This window comes from Dothidotthia symphoricarpi, assembly GCF_010015815.1.
Source record: "Dothidotthia symphoricarpi CBS 119687 unplaced genomic scaffold P153scaffold_33, whole genome shotgun sequence".
Lineage (NCBI taxonomy): Eukaryota > Fungi > Ascomycota > Dothideomycetes > Pleosporales > Dothidotthiaceae > Dothidotthia > Dothidotthia symphoricarpi.
In genome coordinates, this window is record NW_022985040.1 from 62,257 (window position 1) to 71,371 (window position 9,115).

General features: G+C 33.7%; 4 annotated features.

Moving 5' to 3' along the window:
• Window positions 1-6,938: 6,938 nt before the first annotated feature.
• Window positions 6,939-7,004: a sequence feature (Protein overlapping with rRNA (P153DRAFT_304199, KAF2123349.1) was converted to a misc_feature.).
• An 18-nt stretch (window positions 7,005-7,022) lies between these two features.
• Window positions 7,023-7,133: a sequence feature (Protein overlapping with rRNA (P153DRAFT_304199, KAF2123349.1) was converted to a misc_feature.).
• Window positions 7,134-7,452: 319 nt separating this feature from the next.
• Window positions 7,453-7,541: a sequence feature (Protein overlapping with rRNA (P153DRAFT_304112, KAF2123350.1) was converted to a misc_feature.).
• Window positions 7,542-7,595: 54 nt separating this feature from the next.
• Window positions 7,596-7,701: a sequence feature (Protein overlapping with rRNA (P153DRAFT_304112, KAF2123350.1) was converted to a misc_feature.).
• Window positions 7,702-9,115: the final 1,414 nt, after the last annotated feature.

The following is a 9,115-nucleotide window of genomic DNA, read 5'->3' on the forward strand; positions in this document are numbered from 1 at the left end:
TATTCTTAAACTTTAAATATATAAGAAGTCTTTATTACTTAATTAAACGTAGACACTTAAATGTACTGTTACTAGTAGGCTATTTTTGGTAAGTAGAACTAGCAATACAGGATAAACTAAACGCAGGGTTAAGGTACTAGAATACACGCTTATTAGATACTATAAAAGGTATTAGTTTATCTAGACAGTAGGACAGTGGCTATAGAAGTCGGAATCTGCTAAGGAGTATATAACAACTTACCTACCAAATAAACTAGCTCTAAAAATAGATAGCGCTTAAGCGTATTACCTATACCCTGCTGCTGGGGCAAGATTTAAGCCCTAGCAAGTAGGTAGGCGTAGAGGCTTGTAATAAAGCCTTGGAGGTAACCCTAGGTAGAACGGCCTCTAGTGTAGATCTTAGTAGTAGTAGTAAATACTTAAATAAGAACTTTAAGGACTAAAGTAGGGAAAGGTTCCGTGTAAATAGCAGTTAGACACAGGTTAGTTAATCCTAAGAGATAGGGTAATTCCGTTTTAATATAGGCGCTTACGCCTCGCCCTTAAAAGGGAAGCTGGTTAATATTCTAGTACCTAGATATAGATTCTCCGCGGCAACGCAACTAAGAGCAGAAACTATTAAAAGGATAATTCTTTATTAACTAACTACCTAGGATAGTAGTAGAATATCTTATATACTTTATCTACTACTTACTTAGCTATCTACGCTAACCTTATATTTAACACTCCCCTATAAGGTAAACGTAGTACCAAGTTAAAATAAAGTAATAGGGGGTTTAAAGCAAGGAATCTAAAGTCTAAACGCTAATACAAGTAATAGGGGGTTTATAGTAAGTAAAAACAGTAAGTATAGACGCTAGGCCTATATACTATTATACTAGTAGCTCCCCCTTAATCCTTGCCCGTTTAAGGCTTGTTTTAGGGAGCCTATGTACTATATTACTGGGCTGTCCTTCCTTAAATACCTCCTTTATCCCTAGTTGTTACTAAAAGTCTATAAAGGCAGGTCCCTAAAGTAGCTTTGTTATACTGTTAGCTGTATTTTATTTAGTAGGTATATACTGTAGGTTTACCAGCCCTTGCTCTACTATCTTCTAAATAAAGTAGTAGCAAATGTCTACGTACTTTGTCCTTAAATAAAATATAGGGTTCTTTATAAGGGCAAGTGCCCCTTTGTTATTACTATACACCGTTACAGCAGCTAGGCCTAGGTACCTACCTGCTGTTATACTACTAAGTAACTTAAGTAAGTACCCTAGCTAAATAGCCTCTTTCGTAGTCTCTAATTTAGTAATATACTTAGCCTTACAGCTAGAAAGAGTAACAGTAGTCTACTGCTTTAAGCTCTAGCTTACTACAGTACTATTAAGTGTAAATATGTAGCTACTAGTTAACTAGCGGCCTTCCTCTTAACCCTAGTTAGAATTAGTGTACCTAATTAGGTTACCTTTCTAGTTAGAGTTAATTATAAGTCCCTATATAACAGTTTACTGTAGGTATTAAACTACCTAGAGGCTAGCGTCTAGATGCTGCTTTAAGGGGTTAGATATAAACTAGCTAAGCTGTAAGACTACGTAAGTAATATTAGGTTAAGTACAAAGCATAAGGTATATTAGTAACCCTATAAGAGATTAATAGAAGCGCTAATTATCCTTAGTAGCCTCCTTGTTGTTTACTATAAGTACTAAGTTAGTATTTATAGGAATAGGCGCGTCCTTCAGCTCCCTAGGGAGGCGCTCCTTAGCTAACTTAACTATCCAGCAGGTATATGCCGCTTGGGTAAGGAATAGTTTTAAGTATTTACTAGAGGAGAACTATTTACGCCAGATCTTAATCCCTAAATAGTAAAAGACTAGACCAAGATTAGTTATATTAAAGCGGGAGCTAAGTTTAGCTTTAATTTTATTAATAGCAGTTTAATCCCTACTAAAGAGAAGAAGGTTATTAATATAGATAGTAATTAGGATCCTAAGGTCCCTATTTAAAAATACGCTATAGTCCTCTATAATTAGTTTAAAGCCTAGGTCTAGGAGAGCTGCCTTTAAGGTTTAATACTAGATTTATAGTACTTATTTTAGCCTGTACAGCGCCTTTTGGAGCTAATAGGCTAAACTAGGCAGGTAGTTCTCCTTAAGGTTAGGGGGTAGCTTAACATAGACTTTAGTATTAATGTTACTGTATAGGAAGGTAGTTTTAACGTCTATTTATTTAATGTACTACCTAAGTATATAGGCTAGGATAAAAAGTGCCTTATAGCTTATAGGCTTTATAACTAAAGCGAATATTTTATTAAAGTTAATGCCTTCCTCCTACTTAAAGCTGTAAACAACCTAGTAAGATTTATACTAAATTGGCTTTCTATTAGTATTAACTTTAATTTTATAGATATACTTACTAGTAAGTACTGCGCTGTTAATTTAGGCTTTACTTACTACATCCTAGGTATTATTATTAATTAGGGATTATATCTCTTTACCTATAGATAAGATCTATTATTAAGCTTTAGGGCTTAAGATAGTAGCTTTATATGTCTTTGGTTTGTTATTACTAGTTAGCGTTAATAATTTAAGAAGGGTAAGCTAGTTTATAGATTACTAGCGTTCTAGGGATTCTAGAGTAGCAATCTGGGCAATAATTGCGTTAAAGTTAGTACTATTAATTAGTTTAGTAGAGTCTTTATTTAGGGGAAGATCTGCCCTAGATAGTATCTTAAACGTAGGATCTACGTTGCTAGAGGCTGTTATAAGAGATAGATAGGTAACTAGTACTAGTATAGTTATAAGTACACTAGTTGTCTCCCCCTTAAGCGCAGTAGTAGCTTTATTATTTACTATTTAGAACGTAGATCTAGGCACCCTAGCTATAAAGGGGAGGTTAAGAGCCTATTTAGGAAAGATCTCTTTGTAGAAGCGTATATCCCAGACTCTATAGACTAAGTTTTGGTCTATATTCTATACGTAGTAGTAGTTTTTGGTTTTGCGTACAGTATAGCCTAGGAGATAGTACTTCTTACTATGATTATCTAGTTTCAGCAGCCTAATAGCTGGCTAAGGGACTAGTATCTAGTACTTACAGCTAATTATACGTAGGTGCGCTACAGAAGGTGGCTCTTACTAGAGCTATTTATATAGCGTTATTAACCCTAGGTTAGCTAACGTTAGCGTAAGGTTAAGAAGTAGTACTATTAATTTTAGGAGTTTGCTGTAGCAAATTTCTAGTAAATTTAAGTAGCAGAGGATTGCGTAAATAGTAAAACCTACTAAGCCTATACCCTGTTCTAACACCCTATCTTACTTAGGGTTACAGGGCACTATTAGTTTGTAGTTAATGCCGCTTATTGCATAAATCTAGTTGAATTAGCAGTTACTAAACTTACTACTGTTATTATTTTGTAGAATTCTAATTTTGGCGTTTAGGGTATTTTTAGCCTATTTTTAGAAGTCTATAAAAGACTAAGTTACCTTATCCTTAGTTAATAGTAGCCTAACCTAGTAAAACCTTAAGTAGTTGTTAGTAATAAGAAGGCCTATTACCTTACGCTTTACCCCCCTCTTATTAACAGTAGTTACTATACTAGAGAGGTTAAGGAATAGTTATTTAAGCGGTTAGGTAGCCTGTTATATAGGCTAGCAAAAGTTTTGTTGCAGGAGGCCTACTTAAAGGTAGTTATTATATTTGTCTATAGGTTTACTAGGGACTTTAACCCCTAGTAAAACTAAGAGCTTTTAAAGTTACTACTCCCTAAGGTAGGTAAGTTGTCTATACTACACTATTAGAGAGATGTCCTGTTTAAATACTATTACAACGTATAGGTGTTAAGGGCCTATACGTTATTTATTATTAATATTAAGAGTGTAGAGATCTATTTTGTAATAGGACCCTACTGTAATAATATTATTAGTAGGTATCCTTTAAATCTCTATAGTGTAGCTGTAGGTAAAGAAGGCTATATTAGTAGGTATACCTTAACCTAAAATTATTAAGGCGCGTTAAGAGATAATGTTAAATAGGAGTTTTACTAAAAATAAGATATTCTAAATAGTAAATATCTTCCTAACTTTAGCGTTACTATTAGTTAGGGTAATTAGTATTTAAACAGTGCTAATGTAGGTAATATTAATTATCCCCCCTACGCTAACAATCTGCTAACTAGGTAGTGCTTTACGTATTTTGCCTATAAAGTATTTAGATAAGCTAGTATAATAGGCTTTTACTTTACTATCTAGTACTTAGTTAGACTCTAAGAGGTAGCTATTTAGTACGGCTAGTACTGTAACATTTGTAGGTGTTACGTCCTTATTAAGTTAATTATCCTTGGGCCTATATACTCTTGTAACCGCTGTTAGCTAAGTAAAGGGCTTAGTTTTAATTTATTATTATACAGCGTTGCCTATAGTTATTATATTAGTATAATTGCGTTTAGCTCCCTTTTAGCAGCTATCCTTATTAAGTTTCTTAAAATACGCCTGCTGTAGCTACTTATTTCTAGGAAAATAATAGTAGTAACCCTTTGTTACTTCCTTAGGTGCTTTGGCGTATATATGCCCTAGGGCCTAAGGGCTAGTGTAGTAAGTACATTTCTTGCTACTACCCCCTTAGTTACTTCTACCCTAGCCCTGTAAGCGTTATCTACTAAATAAGGTAAGGGTAATAGAGTTAGTACTGGCCTTAGTAAGTCTTTATTATTCCTTACTAATAATATTAGTAGTAAGTTTATTAAAGTCCTTTAGATTTTTAAGGTTAATAATTAATAGGTTATTATATAGGACGCTAATCTAGTAATTATAGGAGTTATTAAGGTTATATAGAAACTAGAGGTTTATAAGCTATAGAGGTAAAACGTAGTTTTTATTAACTAATTAAAAATATTACTAAATTATATTTAGCTTATCTTAAAATTGTGTAACTAAGCTATAATTTATAAGGTTAGACTCCAGGAATTATTAAAACAGGATGTATAGATAGGCGCTTCTAGAGGCTTTATATACGCTAAGGCGTATAAATACCTCTTATAGTACGCTATAATCTTAAATTATTAATTAGACTATTAGCGTAAGGGTGTTGCGTAGTAGTTTAAGAGTAAGTAGTACATTATTGGGGTAGCGCTTAGTAATGTTATTCTTAGGATTAAATTAGGGCTTAAAGAAAGACTAGAACCTTAATATAATAGTAATTAATTTAAATTCATTACGCTATTTATTATAGTTCTAGGGCCCTTCTAATTTTAGCTACCCTTCCTAAGCTATTAACCTAAGCGCTGTATTTATATTAGGGTAATTTCTTAAGGGGTTCTCTGTAAGTCTAACAGCTATTTTAATAACTTGTTCTATTATAAATATCCTAGCTGTAACAGCCTAACCTAAGACTAGCTGTACTATAGCTAACCCTAGAACTAACCTTGTAGCGCTTATTTTAGCGCTAGTGTTTTTGTTATTAGTTAGTTCTGCCGTTGTAGGACCTATTAAATTAGCTGGTGTTAGTGCTGTATATACATTATTAACGTTAGGTAGTAATCTCTGCTGTTACAGAGTTACTTATTTGCGCATTTCTTAAGCCTTACAGGCTTATTAAGTTTCTATCCTAGTAGTAGTGCTGTTAGTATAATCTAAAGAGGGTAATTTGTTATTATTAGATAGAGGTTAGTTAGGCAGAGAGGTAAAGTCTAAGGTACCTATTTATATTTTGCGTTGTGCAGGCTCTAGTAGTTTATTAACATATAAGCTAAGGTCTATTATTACAGTGCGCTTTTGTGTACTACGCATATTTAATAGCAGCGGCACTAGTGTTTTTAACTAAACAGAAGCTATCTACTACTATAACATATTTTTGAATTTTAGTAAAATAGCTAAAGATTAGAGGCTACAAAGTTAGTTATTATTATTATTAAGTTATTAATTATGTAGTTAAAGTTCCTAAATTTTTAAATACTTAGCAGGGGCTGCTGTTTAGGTTTAGCTCTATTAATTTATAGCTAGTAAGGATTTAAGTAAAACAGTATCTTAGTTACCTAATCTATTATCTTACTTAAGCCCTTTAAGACTTTAATTTAATAGCTCTACTCCCCTACGGCATCCCCTAGATAATTATTAAAAGAACTGCAAACATTAATTATTTAGGTTAGGTGTTAAGTTGGGTATTATCTACCCTTCCTAGCCTATACTTTTAATTATTAGTTAAGTATTTTGTTAGATATTTAGTTATAATGCTTTAGGTTTTAGCTACTTATAGACAGAATAACTACAGTGCTAGGTACCTAGGAACTATTATTATATAAGTCTTTTTGTGCATTTAAACGCAGTTATAGCTACTTTTAATTTATAAGACTTCTTATTAATAAAGCTATACTTCTATTATTAAAACTAGGGGGATTTATTTATATTTTACTAGTCTTAACGCGATTATAGCGCAGGGTATAGGGGTAGTTAACCCCTTTACTCTAAATATATACGCTAATTTTGCATTTCTAGGGATAAAGGCAATCCCTAGCGTCTGTAATAATAGGCAACTCCCTTTATTTATATCCTTTAATAGAGTAAACTTATCTTAGGATTTAGAAAGGTAACTCTAAGTACCCATTTAGGATGGCTTTAATTGTACCCTTTTTAGGCGTAATCTTTTTAAATTAACGTTTAACAGTATTAGCTGTCTCTTTAGCTTATTATTTAATAATAGGCATTTAGTAGTAATTACTTAGTAATACTGTTTCTTACATAATACATATACTTATTAGGAGAACGTAGGTAGTAAGCTAATAAGTCCTTAATTAATTTATTTAGAGTAATTAGGCGTAGTAAAGCGCTAGGCTTATAACCTATTAAAAGGATAATTCTTTATTAACTAACTACCTAGGATAGTAGTAGAATATCTTATATACTTTATCTACTACTTACTTAGCTATCTACGCTAACCTTATATTTAACAGAAACTTTAGTAGAAACCCTAAGAAGAGTTCTCTTTTCTTCTTAATAGTCTATTACCCTAAAATTAGTTTGTCTAGAGCTAGGGTTTAATAGCCAGAAGAGTACTGCACTTTTACGGCGTTTAGTGCACTCCTAACAAACCTTGAAAATCCGCTTAAAGAAATAGTTTTTACGCTAGGTTATACTTATAACTATAGTAGGTTTCTAAGGTAAAAAGCCTCTAGTTAATAAAATAATATAAATAAGGGAAGTTAGTAAAATAGATCTATAACTTTGGGAAAAGGATTAGCTCTAAGGGTTAAGTACGTTAAGCCTTGAGGAGAAGTCTCTAGCGCAGAAGGGCACTAACCGCAAGGTAGGTACCTTTTAGTACTAGGGTATAGGTACCCTTAGTAGGCTTTAGCTGTCCGGCGTATACTTAACAACTAACTTAGAACTAGTATAGATAAGGGGAATCTAACTGTCTAATTAAAATATAGCATTATAATAGCTAGAAAGTAGTGTTAACGTAATATAATTTCTGCTTAGTGCTCTAAATATTAAAGCAAAGAGATTTAACTAAGTATAGGTAAACAGCAGGAGTAACTATAACTCTCTTAAGGTAGCTAAATATCTTATTATCTAATTAGTAATACGTATAAATAGATTAATAAGATTCCTACTATCCCTATCTACTATCTAGTAAAACTACAGCCAAGGGAACAGGCTTAGCTAAATTAGTAGGGAAAGAAGACCCTATTAAGCTTAACTCTAGTTTAATATTATAAAAAGATATAGGGGGTATAGAATAGGTAGGAGCTTTAGCGCCAGTAAAATACTACTACCCTTATTATTTTTTTACTTATTTAATAAAGCGGAGCTAGGCCTTACTACCTAACTTCTAGCGTTAAGGTCCTTTATAGGCTAATCTGGGTTAAAGACATTATTAGGTAGGGAGTTTAGCTAGGGCGGCATATCTATTAAACTATAACGCAGGTGTCCTAAGGGGGACTTATAGAGAACAGAAATCTCTAGTAGAGTAAAAGGGTAAAAGTCCCCTTGATTTTAATTTTTAGTGTAAATATAAACTATAAAAGTGTAGCCTATTAATCCTTTAGTCCCTTGAAATTTAAGGCTAGAGGTACTAGAAAAGTTACTATAGGGATAACTAGCTTATAGCAGCTAAGCGTTTATAGTAACGTTACTTTCTAATCCTTTAATATTAGCTCTTTTTATTATACTAAAGTAGAATTTAGTAAGCGTTAGATTATTTACCTACTAATAGGGAACGTAAGCTAGGTTTAGACTATTATAAGATAGGTTAGTTTTACCCTACTAATAACCTTACCCCAATAGTAATTCCGCTTAGTATAAGAGGAACTATAGATTTAGATAATTAGTTTTTGCGGCTATCTAACTAGGTATTACCGCGAAGCTACTATCTGCTAGATTATAGCTAAACGCCTCTAAGTTAGAATCTATACTAGAATAGGGTAATTTCTGCCTACACTAGTTAGATATAAATAGGCCTTTAGCCTAGAACCTTACTAGGCTGGCGTCTGTAGCCCTATTAAAGTTAGGGTTACTAGCTAGTGTATTATAATTATATAGTGCGTAGGATTAAATCCTTTATAGATAACTTAGTTATCTAGCTAGGTTATATAAGTAGTTAAGTAGCCTTGTAGTTATAAGCTACTAAGCGTAAGCCTACTGCTAGCTTAGTTAAAAATAGAAATACCTCCCTTCCTATTTAGAAAGTTAAGGCCCTAAAGGCCGGCCTATAAAAGGGGAGATAGGGGGGGGGCTGCTAGCAGTTCTAGGGTAGTAATTCCCCTATTACTTTAGCAGCTTCTAGTTATAGGTACCCAGTTTTAGCAGCAGCCTGCTAGAGAGTATCTCTCTAGGTAGGCAGTTACCCTTACCAGCTCTAGTTATAAACCCCCTATTACTTATTTCCAGATTAGGAGCGGGCCTTGGGGGAAATAGGACTAGAGCTAAACCCCCTATTACTTACCGCAAAACCCCCTATTACTTACCCCCTGTTACGGCAGGGGCCTTGGGGGGGGAGCCCCCCAAAATAATAGGCAGTCTGGGGGGGTAAGCCCCTGAAAAAATAGGCAGTCTGGGGGGAAGGCCCCCAGGTAATTTAGGGGTAAACCCCCTATTACTTACTGCAAAACCCCCTATTACTTACCCCCTGTTACAGCGGGGGCCTT